The sequence below is a fragment of the Muntiacus reevesi genome, chromosome X (assembly GCF_963930625.1).
Source record: "Muntiacus reevesi chromosome X, mMunRee1.1, whole genome shotgun sequence".
NCBI classification, from domain to species: Eukaryota; Metazoa; Chordata; class Mammalia; order Artiodactyla; family Cervidae; genus Muntiacus; species Muntiacus reevesi.
In genome coordinates this window covers 126,178,547-126,192,810 of record NC_089271.1, presented here as the reverse complement: position 1 = coordinate 126,192,810, position 14,264 = coordinate 126,178,547, and the positions used below count along the sequence as shown (strand labels likewise).

At 39.3% G+C, this 14,264-nt stretch overlaps 1 protein-coding gene across 3 annotated transcripts in view; it reads right to left on the bottom strand.

Moving 5' to 3' along the window:
- TENM1 (teneurin transmembrane protein 1) overlaps positions 1 to 14,264 on the bottom strand; it is a 612,361-nt gene that overhangs the window by 236,779 nt on the left and 361,318 nt on the right. The window lies entirely within an intron of this gene.

Here is a 14,264-nt window from a genome sequence, read left to right as displayed (position 1 = left end):
CCTAACATATGCTCACATGTCATAGGCCAAAGCAAGTCATGTGGTCACACCTAATTACAAAGGGGTCCTCTGCCTCAGAGGAGAAAACTGGAATCCTGGTGAACACTAATATGTCTACCACAACAACTTTTGTTCAAATGAAATCTTACTTAGACCCCCTGTTTATATAAAACAGACACAAAATGGTGAAGATGCCCAAGACTATTTAACATCCCCTTGCTTCTTTGGAAGACATTAAGATACCTTTAAGGAACCTCAGGATTTAGTGAACATAATTCAAAATCGCTGCTCCAATACACATACAAAGCAAACATATGGAATAAGTATCTTCATATTATAGATAGTGTTAGTTGCTCATTCATGACTGACTCTTTGCAACCCCATGGACTGTAGCCAGTCAGGCTCCTCTCTCCATGGAATTCACCAGGCAAGAAGCCTGGAGTGGGTAGCCATTCCCTTCTCCAGGGGATCTTCCTGACCCAGGGACCGAACTCGGGTCTCTTGCATTGCAGACAGATTCTTTACTGTCTGAGGCAGCAGGGAAGCCCAGATTACAGACAAGAGGAGCAATAATCTCTTTCAGGGTCATGAGATAAAATAGAAGCTAGAATGGGAGTAAATCACAGAATGATCCATTCTTTGTCTCTTGTTTTAGTCACTAGACTTTGGTTCTCCCATGGTGATGCAGAAAATCCTCAAGAGTATGGTGGCTTTTCCTGTCACAATGTATTAGGTGCACATAATATTGCCCATAATGACTGCTGAGTCTCAAGTACACAGCGTGGTTTAGAAACTCATTTCTAAAGGGGGTGCACATTTGTAGATTCATCTGAACTGCACAGCTACATCTTACCACTAAGCAACTTGCCTTGTATGCAAGAGTAAATGTTTTAATAAAATATGCATGTAAGTTTTTATCCTTGCTGAATCTTAAAATATGATTTGTTCAGAAAACACAAATTCTTTTATTGGATTATGGCTGGAAGAAAAGTGATCGTTTTAAATACGAGAAAGGTCATTCAGTGTCACCTGCTTTTACGAGGAACAGTTTCAATCAAGACAGAAAAAAATTCAGAGTATGTATATTTCAGGAGCACTTGTTTAGGCATAGAATAAAAATGGTTAGAACAGTGATGTCAAGACATGTGTATGTGTGTGTATGTGTGTGTGTTGGGAGGCATATCAAAACCACCTGGAGGAGAGCTTTTCCAAACTGTACCCACTCTACCACATCCATTCTGATAACTATTCTTAATTAAGAATCTATACTGCAAAAAGTTATCTTTACTGAGAGGAGGAGCCTGTCATAGCCTTCAGATAGATCACATAGAATAAAAAGGTTGAAATCTAGTAGGTTGAAACAATATTATATACTGCAAACATATGTGACAATGTTTTTCTTAGGATTTAAAGGCAGAATTCTCCTTCCAGCAGTGTCATCCATCTATCCCAACTGTGGTGATAAAAAGGATGCCAATATCAAATCCCCAAGGGAGAAGAGATTTCTTATTGTGCTATGCATTGGAAATGGCAACTGATTACATAACTATATACAGAATAAAGATATTTTTGTTCAAGGTCTATATTTTCCAAGTTGGGGAGGTATAGGGAAGAGGAGGACTTATTAATTTGAATTTCTCCCTTTCTGCTTCTCTCTAACTCCCATCTGTCTGTCTTTCTATCTATTTATCTAAAGCAGTTCTCATATCAATTTTGCATTCACATATGAACGCAAAAACTTTTTACATATAATACATATGCAGTTGATCATACAAGAGATTAACAAATCAATTTACTAGTTCCTCAATCCACTTTTTTTCCCCCCTAGAGCAGGAAAGAAAAGAAAATCTACATTCTATTCTATTGACTAGATGTTACCTTTCTTTCCTTCCTACAATCTGTAAAGCTGAGTCAAGGCTCTAGCTCAAAATTCCCTTTTGGTATTGAATGAGATGTACTATTTGGAGCAAATCTGCTACAGAAAGATGGTGCCTGCTAAGATGATCAACAACTGACATGTGTATAGAACTTCACCCGTTACCAAGCACTTTCTGATCCATTATCACAATGTCTCAAGTCATGTATATCACCTGCAACTTTCCCAGGCCTGAGGCATTATGAGGAAAAAATAGAAATGACCAGGGCAAGGAATGAAGTTGAAAAAGTCAAGGAAAGGGCCACCTCCTGATCCCAGTGTATGTGATTTTAAGGTACATGTACACTAAACTCATTATGAAAATTAAACAAAGGAAGAACACAGTAGTATCCTAGTTTTAACAAACCATTAAAAAAACCCCAAGTGTCCTTGAAAATTCAGATAGAACCCAGGCACAGAATAATATAGGTCAGGTGGTCATATAGTATTTCATTTTCATATTATTTTTGTAACCATTAAATCTGCCCATCTCATCCTCTATTTCATTTCACTGTCTGATAACATCTCACCTGAATCACAAGACTCTTATCTCCAATCTATTTTCTATATCACTAGATGGTTAGGCCTTAACAATACTAAAAACCCCAAGACACTTCTATCACCTTTACATCTGGGCAACGAAAGTCTCCTTTGAGCCCATTCTGAATGGCCCCACCTGGCCTTCCTACAGTCGCACTCTTTCCTTGGGGCAAGATGTCCACTAGGCCAGTGGTGTAGGCTACTTGGAGTTTGCATCTCCAACCCCCACTAGACCAGCGTCCAGGGAGCCTGTAATTCCCTGTCTTTAGGGCTTGAACCTACTTCCAGGCTATGTAGGACTCTGCCTCATAGAAAATATGTTGCTAACATATGCATCACTAGGCTTGAGCAATGGCCAAAGGACAGTTGTTCTCTAGGGGTGAGAGGGCATGGTATATGGATAGGGCTTGGCTGGTGTATCTAGGAACATCCATATGAAACCCTTTATGGACAGTCAGCACTGGGAGGAGGAGGGGGTCTGGAAACAGGCAGGTCTCCATTTGAATCCTTGCTCAAGACTCCACAAATGTTGGAACAAATTTTAGGGGTGACTTTGTTTGCACCTATTATACTTGGAAAGATTGGAGAAGGTAATGGCACCCGACTCCAGTACTCTTGCCTGGAAAATCCCATGGACAGAGAAACCTGGTAGGGTGCAGTCCATGGGGTTGCTAAGAGTCGGACACGACTGAGCGACTTCACTTTCACTTTTCACTTTCATGCATGGGAGAAGGAAATGGCAACCCACTCCAGTGTTCTTGCCTGGAGAATCCCAGGGACGGGGGAGCCTGGTGGGCTGCCGTCTATGGGGTCGCACAGAGTCGGACATGACTGAAGCGACTTAGCAGCAACAGCAGCAGTAGCAGATTTGCAAAGAATACAGCTCTCACATAAGATTCTCTTTTGACAGCCCAATGTGTAGAATCTCAAGGCAACCTAGAAAATTAGCCACAGTATAGATCTGGCACCTAAAAAGTTAATAAATCTGCCTCTCAAGAAGCTCCTGCTATGCTTGCTGGTCCATGAAAATAATCTCCAATTCTTCTTCTTCTAGGTCATGCATATAAAAGACTACTCTGAAATGAGGTGGCTGACCATGGGATGACATACAGGAGGGAGGGAGCCAGGGTTTATTCAAGCCAGAAGGGAGGTTACCCAGATAGCATTTTAGGTGTACTAAACAGTAACTAGAAGGCAGAACCAAGGCAGAAACTAGGAGGAACTGAACGTGCCTCAAACTGGAGGGAATTTGGTTGAAGGTGTAAATATAGAAGGGATTTGAATGAACGAGGTTTGAAGAGAAAGAAAAAACAAGAATTGAGTTATAAGATGGTCAAAGCCAAATGGGTTTTGATTTAAATCTATAAAATCTGGGCACAGAGTGAGTAATTTCTTTTGTGGGTGTTCTGGTTTGCTTATTGCATTGGGGCAAGTGCCCCTATCTGTGAAGTTATGATAAAGGTATTTCCAAGAGCAAAATAGGGTCTCTTTGCTAGGAACAATTCTGAGATTTAATATAAGGCCAGTAACTTTAAACTATGTGATTTCATGACTAGAAGATTTCTTCTCTGTAGCATTCTTAATTCCTGTTTCTTCCACAAAAGGAAGAAAGCAATGTGTACTGAAGATAATACAAAGATTTATATTTAGTTTTTTAAAACTGTGTGGCACTGGGTATAACAGAACAATCAAAACAGTTGAATAAATGTTGGTTGAAGTAGCATTTCACGCGAAGATCAGAGGTGTTTCCGCATGAAAGTGTCTTGGCTTCAAGGCTTGAACTGAAAGGCTGCTGAAATTCAAACACATTTATTGATACTCAGGCATGACCTCAGTTATTAAACAACCTGTATACAGGGCGAACTGGACTTGCTCAAGAAACTTAGTATCTACTTGAGGCACTTACTTCATGAACTGGGTGAATTTGAGTGAATCATATATCTATATTCTCAGGGCCTTGGTTTCCTCATCTGTCTAATGGTAATAATATTTCCTTATAGTGTTGGTGTATCAAATGTAATAATGATTGGGAAAGAGCTTTGAAAAGTGAAATGCCACACAAAGGTAAGGGAGCACTTTTTAAAGCCAAAACCTCTTACAAAAACAAAACAACTTCCAGGAAATAAGGTGTAAAAAATGATAGTTCATAAAACCTAAGTGTTTTCTCTTAGTTTCTCTTTTTGTTTTGGTTTTTGGTAGTGTCATATACACTACTATCACAGCTACTTAATGATTTTTAATACGGATTAACTTCTATGAATTCTAGATAATTCTGTAGAGAAAAGATTTATTGAGCACCTACTGGAGTGATGTCACCAGCATTTTTACATAGTATGTCATTCAATCTTCAAATAAGTTGATATCATTATGGTCCTTTGGGGACGAGGACATAAATATTCCTTGTCATCGTTAGTTGCCAACACTCAGATCTGAATCAGTCATTGGTAGATCAAAAAATTAAACCGTTTCGATGGAAATTACTTAGAGCAGGGGTCTCCAACATTGTTGGCACAAGGGGCCAGTTTCATGGAAGACAGTTTTTCCATGGATAGGCCAGCAGGGGAGGGAATGGTTTTGGAATGATTCAAGGATTATTCAAGCACATTACATTTATTATGCACTGCTGATCTGACAGGAGGTGCAACTCAGGAGATCATGTGAGCAATGGGGAGCAGCTATAACTACAGACAGCCCAGGGGTTGGAGACCCCTGACTAGTGTGTTCTTCTTTAAGCTTTTTCACCATGATTAGGAAAGAATAAAAAATTGTCCTTGTTGTGACTTACCAGATTTTGGACATGTCTCAGTGTCAGCATAGCACCATCAGCTCAGTTATTTTGCTGGGCATCTTACTGGCTGAATTGACCACATATCTGTTCTGCTCGATTGCACAGCAACTGGCTATTAATATGGCCGAAGGATCCAAATTAACCACAGAATGGTCAACTCTGGTTTGTGTTTAGACTTACATGAAGAAAATGCTGAGCATCTGCTTTTTGGGTCCAGAAAATACTGAATAAAAGTTAACTTTCTTAAATTAAAATATATGAAATACCAATTATCCTTGTTGTTTAGTAGCTAAGTCATGTCCGATTCTTTGTGACCCCAAGGACTCCTGTCCACCACCAGGCTCCTCTGTCCATGGGATTTCCCAGCAAGAATACTGGAGTGGATTGCCATTTCCTCCTCCAGGGGATCTTCCCAACCCAGGGATTGAACCTGTGACTCCTGCGTTGGCAGGCGGCTCTTTACCACTGACTACCGGGGAAGCTCGAAATACTAATCAGCTGTGAGCAAAAATGGAGGCAGTGTTCTCAATGTGTTGTCCTTCTGTCATTCACATGGCAATCATCTGGGAAGCTTGTTAAACATGCTGATACCTGATCCCCATTCCAGGCTTCCTGTAATAGAATCTGTGTGTGTGTGTGTTGGGGGGGGTAGCGGAGGGGGGGCGCTGTTACAAATATCTGTAAGTTGCATAAGCAAGCACCACAGTTACTTCTGAGGTACATTCAAGTGAGCTTTAAGACACATATTCAACAAGCGAATGAGTCCTTATTCTTGGTGACGGTGCTATGGTAGAAATAGAAGGCATGATCACCTGGAGGTGATACCAAATGGTACCAGACCACCTCGAGTGTGAGTTCTATGAAGGGAGGGAATGAGTTTGGATTTTTTTCATCATGTAAGCACAGTGCCTGGCACAGAGGAAATATTTGCTAAATATCTATAGATGAACCAGTGGAAGAACTTACATAGGAATTCAGAGAAAACAAACAAAAGCCTATCTTCCTAAGATATTTCTGTCTGAAGAAGGGAGACTATCTTATTGAGTGTCTTCCCCACTTTTGGCCATGGTGCTAAGAAAAAGAAAAGCATCTAACAGGCAAAGTGGTCTTTAGAAGAATCCTGAGACTCCTCAGTATAAGAAGTTCAGTCATTAGGATGTTTGTATAATTTTTAGACTTCTTTTGGAAAAAAATTTTTTTTAGATTTCTTTTGGATCATGCCAAAGTTTTGAGTGTCATTACCATGTATGCTGTTAATTAGGTTTCCTTCTTTTATGCATAAATGAAGGTGCTTAGTATCTTGCCGTATGTCCTAAGAGGTGTCACTGAACAGGTGTCACTAAATAGAATCGACAAGGGTGACTTGAGACAAAAGGATACTAAGGGATTTCTAATCATTCCTCCCTAATTTTCACAGCTGATTAGATTGAACAGTGCCAAGTATGAGGAAAATGATAAATGTGTAATAAAGGTTGGCTTTCCGGAGAAGGTTTATTTTTGAGGTAACTGGAGCTGAAGCAGAGGGGAATTGAGAATTGACTAGATATAACGTAAAGAGGAAAGGGGGCAGGGAAGAGGCAATATTTCTGACCCTCCTGCCAGTAATATCAAGCAGCAAATGATCAAGTAAAGGTTGGCAGGCTAGCTTCTGTGTTGTAGGTTGCCTCATTGTAACTCTAATATCTTTGACATATCCTATCTCTCAAATCAATGAATGACTGCATTAGGCCTTCTGGTTCAACTTGGATTGGTTCCAAAAACCTAGGGGTTTCCATCTTGCTGCCCTATGATTTTTACTTTAAATTCCTCAGGGACTTGAATTAAGCTTTTCTTCCTGTTATGATAATGATATATTTTTTTTCCCAGAAAGGAAACTAGTTCACCAGTTAGTTTCCCCCTGAGATCATTTAGAGTCTCTGAGAAATACTGAGATTCCTGGACAATGAGACCTTATTTATAAATTCACCAGAAGAGGCAAGAGGCTGTTGATAAAATGAAAGTAAGGGTTATATATTAAGGGAAAATAATATCTGGCTTCCATTCACAAACATCCTTAAGAACTTCCCCTATCGTTTCCTGTGTCATCACAGAAAAGTAAAATCCTTAAGTAAACATACAGAAACCAAACCCAGGGGTGGGTGGGGGAGGAAGAGATTAAGGAATAGTTAGGGAGTTTGGGATGGACAGGTATACGCTGCTATATTTAAAATGGATCACCACCACAGAGCTACTGTCTAGCACAGGGAACTCTGCTCAATGTTATGTGGCAGCCTGGATGGGAGGGGCATTTGGGGGAGAATGGATACATGTGTATGTATGGCTGAGTCCCTTTGCTGTTCGACTGAAACTACCATAGCATTGTTAATCAGCTATATTCCATTACAAAGTAAAAAGTTCAAAAAATATAGAACCCAAGAGCCATGAAATATCACATATTTAAAGCAGGAGCATTCAAACTCCTTTATACTGTAGTATCTAAAAACTCCTCTGTACTCCTACTCTGGGGAATCTTATGCCACCTATCACTTTCCTACTTATTCAGAGAGATGTGGTGAGACTTTCATTCTGCTTGGGTTGGGATGAAACTTTTTAGAATATGTTGGTTTACCCATCCTCTCCTTGCTGATGTATCATATTCCAAACTCTTCTGTATACTCGGTTGCTTTCTAGACTTTCTACCCCATCCCATCCCATGATGTATCTCTTCAGCATCAGTACCAACTTCTTTTGTTTACTTACGTTTTATAACACATTTTGACCCCTGGTAGGGCATTATTCAGTAGTTTTATACTTTTATTCACAGTGCTGCACTTTTCGTATTATTTAATCTTAAGAATTTTTATTTTTGCTTTTGTAAGCATGATTCTTTCCATTATATTTCATCCCTCCCTGAAAACCCTGCTGCCACCATCCTTTTTAGCTTTAGCTTAGTTTTCCTCAGTTGTGTCCGATTCTTTGCTTTGCAACCTCACAGACTATACAGTCCATGGAATTCTCCAGGCCAGAATACTGGAGTGGGTAGCCTTTCCCTTCTCCAGGGGATCTTCCCAACCCAGGGATTGAACCCAGGTCTCCTGCATTGCAGGCAGATTCTTTACCAGCTGAGCCACCAGGGAAGCCCAAGAATACTGGAGTTCTTCCCTGGTAGATCAGATGGTAAAGTGTCTGCCTGCAATGCGGAATGCCAGGGTTCGATCCCTGGATCAGGAAGATCCCCTGGAGAAAGAAATGGCAATCCACTCCAGTACTCTTGCCTGGAGAATCCCATGGATGGAGGAGCCTGGTGGGCTACAGGCCATGGGGTCGCAAAGAGTCAGACACGACTGAGCCACTTCACTAGTTTTCCTAGTCTTTTACCTTGTCAAATGCCACAACCATCTATTTTGGACATTTGCCTCCATTTCTATATTGTATACCTGTTTCCTAATTTTTCTTTGTTTATCTTTTATTACATGATATTACAAGTAATTAAAAATACATTTTCACCATAAGACTTTTGACTATAGATAAAACAATAATACATCTTGAGCCACCAGTCATAGTTACTTCTCAAGAGGGTAACCACCAATGACTCTTTGATAAAAATTCTCTCTGGACATCTTTCTATGTATGAAATTAAGATTTGTGCACAGAGATATATGACTAAGTACTATTTCATCCTAAATGGTATAATGTTGTAATTCTAGTACCTCTGACATATCCTATCTCTCAAATCAATGAATATTTTTCTAGGACTGGGAAATATTTCTAAGACATACTATTGTCCATTTAGAACTAACTCATTCTTTTGGTCTATAGCATTCCCAGGTGGCGATAGTGGTAAAGAACCTGCCTGCCATCGCAGGAGACTTAAGAGATGTGGGTTCGATCCCTGGGTCAGGAAGATCCCCTTGAGGAGGAAATGGCAACCCACTGCAGTATTCTCACCAGGAAAATCCCATGGACAGAGGAGCCTGGTGGGCTATAATCCATAGGGTTGCAAGGAGTTGGACATGGCTGAAGTGACTTAAAATACCCTAGTCTGGATGCTGTATAGTTTAGTCTCTACAAATGGACATTTAGATAGTTTCTACACTTTCTTCTATTATAAACAATGCCTCTTTGTGCATACATGCCAGCATTTCACTAGGATATTTCTTAGAAATGGAATTACTAGGATGATGGCTATGTATATTTTAAATTTTGATAGATACTGACAAAAGACTGTACCATTTAATAACCTACAAGGAGAGTGAAAGAACACTTGTTTCTAGATACTCTTGAACAATATGTCAATGTGAGGAATGAAAAAAGAAATCTCTTTTTGATTTGTATTTCCCAGATTACTAATGAACTGAGCATCTTCTCCAGCTGCTTTCCTAAAGACAACCATGATGGATTTGAGCAGATTTCAGAATGGTTTATAGTAAAGGGTATAATGTTCAGAGGCCAGAGTTACACCATGCGCTCTGAGGTGTAATCAAAGGACTTTAAGTAATTTCAAGAGTATAATCAGTTAAGCCTTCTGACTTCAGGAGGTTGCCCAGATTGTTCCTGAATCTTCATAGGCAGGTGAACAAATTGCTGTTCAAATCCCCTAAAAAGGAAATGCCATGATTTGCCATCATAAGCAATTCTGATTTTTAAATGATCTCCTCCCCCCAGGACATTGTCCCATATGGCCAAACTTGATTTCTTTTACTGTATTTTACTTATATCTTTTTACTCTATTTTTATGGGGTTGGGAACACCTGGTCACTATACCCTATCTGAAAGCTTTTCAAGTTCTTGAAGATTATACTGTTTCTTATGAACTCTCTTTTCTCTGAATGAATAAGGGCCACACTGTGTCCTCAAGGATCTTTTTGTCTAGAGTTCTAAATTATGTTGCTCTCTACATTCCTAAATCCTGTGAGTCCCTAATACAGAAAAGAGTAAAGAAGAAAAAGAGAGCCACAATCTAGCGAAAAATGCTGTCAATATTTTGGCATCTTTCCTTCTATTCTGTACATAATGTACTTTATTGACATATGGGGTACAATTTTTAGTTTACTTTTGGACTTCCTGTATCTTCAGAACATTCTAGTGTAAGTTAAAAACTCTTACAAGGCACTGTCATTGCAAGGTAATATTCCAAAATGCACCCTAGTTTATCTAACCATTCTGATGCTGTGGCACATTTCAGTTGTGGCTGATTTCTATTTTGAATAACAGGTATACTGTTTGGATTATCATTCTGTTTGTATGCCCCCTTCCTACAGCACATAGGATTCAGCACACAGTAGGTGCATAATATAAGCCTGCGGCCTTACACAGAGCCTGAGTAAGTTCTCGCCAAGGCTGAGATCATTCTTCTTCTCTTACAGAGATAATTACTATAAACGATCAAGGTCACAAGCAAAGCACAAAATATCACCAGTGTGTCCCTGAAGAATAAATAACAGGAGGAATTACCTAGAAGGAGGGTGAAGATTGTATCTCATCACTCCACTTGACAGGAGTTGCTAGAGACCCAAGAAGGTAGGAAAAGAAGAATAGAATAGAACAAAACAACAGGCAACTGTGTTGACAGAGACTGGGTTTAATCCATATAATAGGGAAATCCAGGTAAAGTTGAATATTTCTTAAATCCTTCTTAGGCAGGGGTGTGCTGTGTGTGCTAATTTGCTCCAGTTGTGTCCGACTCTTCGTGACCCTGTGGACTGTAGCCCACCAGGCTCCTCTGTCCATGGGATTCTCCAGACAAGGATACTAGAGTGGGTTGCCATGCCCTCCTCCAGGGGATCTTCCCAAACCAGGGATCGAACCCATGTCTCTTACATCTCCTGCATTAGCAGGCGGGTTCTTTATCACTAGTGGCACCTGGGAAGCCCCTTAGGCAGGGATAGCTGAAGATACATGTTTTCAGCATGGAAATGTTTCAAATTATTAAGCATTTGGCCCCAAGAGTAAAAGTGCAGAAACCCTTTGGGCAAGCTAGCTTACAGCTGAGAATGGCCTGAAAAAGTGAAATATCCAGACAGGTGAGGATGCCTTAAGTTTATGTGTATTGTAACTCAGACTATTTAAAAACATACCTGCTATTTAATTTTAGCTGGTTACCTTTTGAGTTATGTGTGGCAGGTTGGTTTTATTTCCATTTTTAAAGGCATAAGCTAATAGCAATTAAGTAACTAGCTACATGTCTCAGAAATGATTTTTCGATCACTTTTATTTTCAGTATACTGCTGAGATCAGAAGTCTGCTTCCTAGATAATTAGCACTCTCTTTTCTTCCAAATCTAGTTCTATTGAAAATATTAGGTTGAATCATATGAAAATGTCACATTTATAGGTCAAATATCAGCAATTTCATACAGTTCAATCTAATATTAGGGGTGGGAAAGAGGAGATGAGTAACTTGACCATTTTCTCCAGGCTAGTGTCACCAGCTCCCTTTGCAAAAGGATCACAGGGTCAAGAAGTCAGAAGGAAGCTCTTACACTGATACCTAATATAAGCAAAAGGATGTCCCACCAGAAACGGAAACAAAGCAGCAAACCCTGGGCACAGTTCAGTTTTCAAGAATATTTTAAGTAGGCATATGTTTTCTTTTCATTGACAATCTGTGCCCTTGCCAAATCAGGATGATTGACACCCTTAATTTGCAATTTCCTAAATTTCAAGAGGTTTTTAAAAAATTTTTTGATTGCAATATAATGGTTTACCTAATTATTTTTTCAAGTTGCAGTTTTTGATGTTTAATTTCAAAATCAATTTAAGACGTCTCGAGCTCCATTAATACACTGTGATATTGCTTCACTCATTTTCTTGTGAGGCACTTACTTAAAAAAATGCATCATCCTAATGATTTTAAATTACTCTACAGCGCACATACCAATTTATGACTATTACAAAATTTTACGTTTTTTTCCCAAAGCACTTCAGTTTTAAAGATGCTCTGTATTTGCAGATAGAATGAGAGAGAGTTAACTTTTAAAAGGGCAGAATACAATTTGCAGCCTTTAAAATTCTCCACCCTTTCTCATGTAGAATGCGGCCTAAGTAAATAAATTCTGAAGTGTTCAATGGGCACATAAAAGAAGCATTAGGGTGAGGATACTATAAAATAATTTTCTTTTCATTCAAACTAATGACAGTATTATTTATAAATGGGTAATACATTGTGTGCATATGAACAGAGTGTGTGAATGTGTGCAAGTGGGCATGGGTGTGTATAAGTGGGCCAGCATGTGTGTTTGAGTGCATGCAGAAGTGTACTATGGTGTATTTCAGTATATGTGTGACTGTGCAGTGTGCTAAAGAGTATGTGCATGGATACAAGTGTGTTTAAGAATATGTGCATGAGTGTTGAAGTATATGCATGTTTGTGTAGCTGGAGCATGTTTGAGTGCGTGTGATGTTCTGGTTTAAATACGTGCTGAGAGATAAAATGCTATTCGCACTTTTATTGAGGTGGTCATTAGAGTGTGCTCCAGCTTTAGCATAGAATGGGGGAGATGCCCCCCAACTGTATCTATACCACATCTATAAGATATTTGAATAAACATGTACACAACTTATACCTTGCTTGAAATCTGCAGGGGGAAAAAATAGCGACATTTAAATTTTGCCCCAGGATTTTGCACCTGGTTATATCAGTGTAATAGATGTAAATCAGCTGCCAAAGTTGGGAAATCTTCCTTCCCTGTTGCTTAAAAATTTTTTTTTGATTACTTTATTCTCTCAGGATTCCTTATTCACAGTGACACATGTCACTTTCACAGCGATTGAGAATACTTTGAGATTGATATTTAAAAGATCGTAATTAACATCCATTTTCACTTCAGATCACCCTGAAAGATGTAGAGGGCGCCAGACACGTTTCTGGGATCAAACAGATGCCCATTCATGGATAATTTCTCTTTTGTTGGTTAAAGCATGCTGCTCTAGAAGGTAGAAGCCAAGGTCCTAGGGGCCAAAGCTACCATGTCATGAGTGCCAGGTGCAGTGCTAGAATCTCTGCAGACAATACCACATTTCATCTTCATGGCAACCTTGCAAGGTAGTGTTAATTCTATGTTTGAGATGAAGTGTTGTTGCTCAGAGAGGTTAAATGAGTTGCTTAAGGTCATGTGGCTAATTAGGGGTGAGGCTGGCATCACACTCGGTCTGTCTGACTCTAAATTGTGTTCTTTGTACTACACTATGCTGAACCTTTATGACTGAATCTGAAAGTATGACCTTTACAGAATTTATATCTTCTCTCCCTGGGCCCGGGGTTTATTTGATTGCCTGCTACTCTTTGGCCCTCAACTGCCTTCTCTAATGATGCCTAAAAATTTGATTGATATCAAGTTCATATCTACCTTAGAGGCAATGAATAAATTCATGAGCCATACTTCCAATGATGTTAAACGTCAGTATGTGGTTATTTCAAAGTATACTGGCTTGATTAAACTTGTTTTAGAAACTTTCCTGACTAACCATTATGTGCCAGGGATATTATACCCATTTTACAGATATAGACATTGAGGATTCAAGAGGTTAGGTAATTCGCTTAAGGCTAGATAAGTAGAACCTGCTGACTCTACAGTCCTGTTGACAGTCCTAGTAAGCCACTGGCTCTAATCAAGCCTCATTTTCTTCATTTATAAAATGGGAATAACAGTATTCTCACTGCAGGACTGTTACAAGGATGAAAGGATATATATATATATATACACACACACATACTGCTACAAGGATGAAAGGATATATATATACACACACTGAACATAATAGTTAATACAGGATATAATTATCTGAGTCATTACAGTTAATGATGAGTATGGACTTTGGCAATAAATAGACCTAGCTTCAAAGGTTCTGCCTTCAGCTGGCTACGTGATCTAAGGCACACTGCTGAATTTCTCTAAGTTTTCATTTCTTTCTCTATAAAATGATGATAATGTTCTACAGCACCGTTTCCCAAAGTGGTTCTAAAGAACACTTGTATCTCTGTCGGATATAAAGAAGCATTAAGCATTTACTGATCAAAGTTTTGTGGGAAGCTCTGGTAGAC